Source organism: Halictus rubicundus, chromosome 1 (genome assembly GCF_050948215.1).
Source record: "Halictus rubicundus isolate RS-2024b chromosome 1, iyHalRubi1_principal, whole genome shotgun sequence".
Classification (NCBI taxonomy): Eukaryota; Metazoa; Arthropoda; class Insecta; order Hymenoptera; family Halictidae; genus Halictus; species Halictus rubicundus.
The window spans coordinates 7,751,868-7,753,223 of NC_135149.1; the positions used below are offsets into that span (position 1 = coordinate 7,751,868).

A 1,356-nucleotide genomic window follows, 5' to 3' on the forward strand; every position below is an offset into this window, starting at 1 on the left:
TAGCTGCAATTTGCAGTAGTAACAAATTAAAGAGTATCAGTATATTATGATCAAGTTATTAAAATCACGGAGGCAGAAACAAATATTATTCTTGCTCCAGTGCCTTGTAAGTTTTGCATAAAGTCTTCTACTTACAATTAACTTTTTCTACTTACAATTAACTTAGATAATTTTTATTTTGCAAAAATCTAGTTACAACTATGAGGGTTATTACCAATTACTGATAACGAACGTATTAAAATTGACATGAATGTAAATGAATGCGAAGGAAAAGGTCTACGAAATATGCACAATTTTCTAAATTTTTTACAAAGAACCTCACCTGTCCGGTACTAGAAGAACTGCCTCGGCATTAAAAATGATACATCGATAAATTCGTGTTCAGCATATTCCAGCCTCGCAGAGGCTGCACGTCGAAGAGCATGGAACGGAGCCATGGTCAACGGAACGCTGACAATGACTGAGGGAGCCCGGGTTGCTCAATGGCGCTGGTCCATTGTCAGCGTGCTGGATGCCCACCGAACAAGGGGTTACCATGTCCCGGAGACTGTCAGTTAATTGGTGAAAGTATAAGGCCGCAAGTCGAACCCTGTAGTTACACGAGATTATTATTTACAGCGTCGTCGATACGATTCCTTGTAAAGTAGAAGCCCTCGAAAAAGCAATAGCCAATGGAATGCCAGGCCATGGGCTCTGCGGCAGCAGCTGGCCGATGCGCCGCCAAAGTGCTCTCGTTATTGATTTACGTTGATAGCTTCTTGGATCTTCGGTACGCAACTCCTGGTGCTTCGTTGCGTACCGAGGCCAGTGTAAACAGTGCGTAAAATTACTTTTTTAGTCCGCGCCATCCACGGGGCTTCGGGTACCGGCAGAGCCATTCTGAAGCAAATTAGCCTGACCAGCCGCCGCCGTTGCCGTGTGACTAGGGAGCTTTATGCCCGCCGATCTTCGTGATATTTTTATCGAACTTTAATGGTTCGCTGGCCCGACTCCTACGGCAAGAACGAAGATTGCGTGCCACGGGTTTAAAATCAACGCTGACGACGTTTTAATTATCTGGCTTGCACGATGTCCACACCTTCTTGCCCGCTTCTAGATTTAATGCATTCATGACAACGGTCAGCAGGTGTAATATTAAATAGGAAAAACATTAGAAGAATTTTGAAATACAGTAGCGGACAAAAGTTTAAGACGAAAAGAAAAGAAGGAAGTAATAATTCAATTGACATGACAAACATAAATACAGTGGTTTTATTTTGGTGGTAACAGATGAATAGTTTGTTTACATATTGACAACAAAAATTTTTATTATGTTTCTGAGCATAATAGTAATAATATGCAAAAGAAAAACAAATC

At 41.4% G+C, this 1,356-nt stretch overlaps 1 long non-coding RNA gene across 1 annotated transcript; it reads left to right on the forward strand.

The window, feature by feature from the left end:
* The first annotated feature begins 383 nt into the window (after positions 1 to 383).
* LOC143353679 (uncharacterized) lies at positions 384 to 1,156 on the forward strand. Its single transcript, XR_013082195.1, has 3 exons — positions 384 to 549; positions 619 to 769; positions 839 to 1,156. It is a non-coding gene; the product is annotated as an uncharacterized LOC143353679 (long non-coding RNA).
* The last annotated feature ends 200 nt before the right edge of the window (positions 1,157 to 1,356 follow it).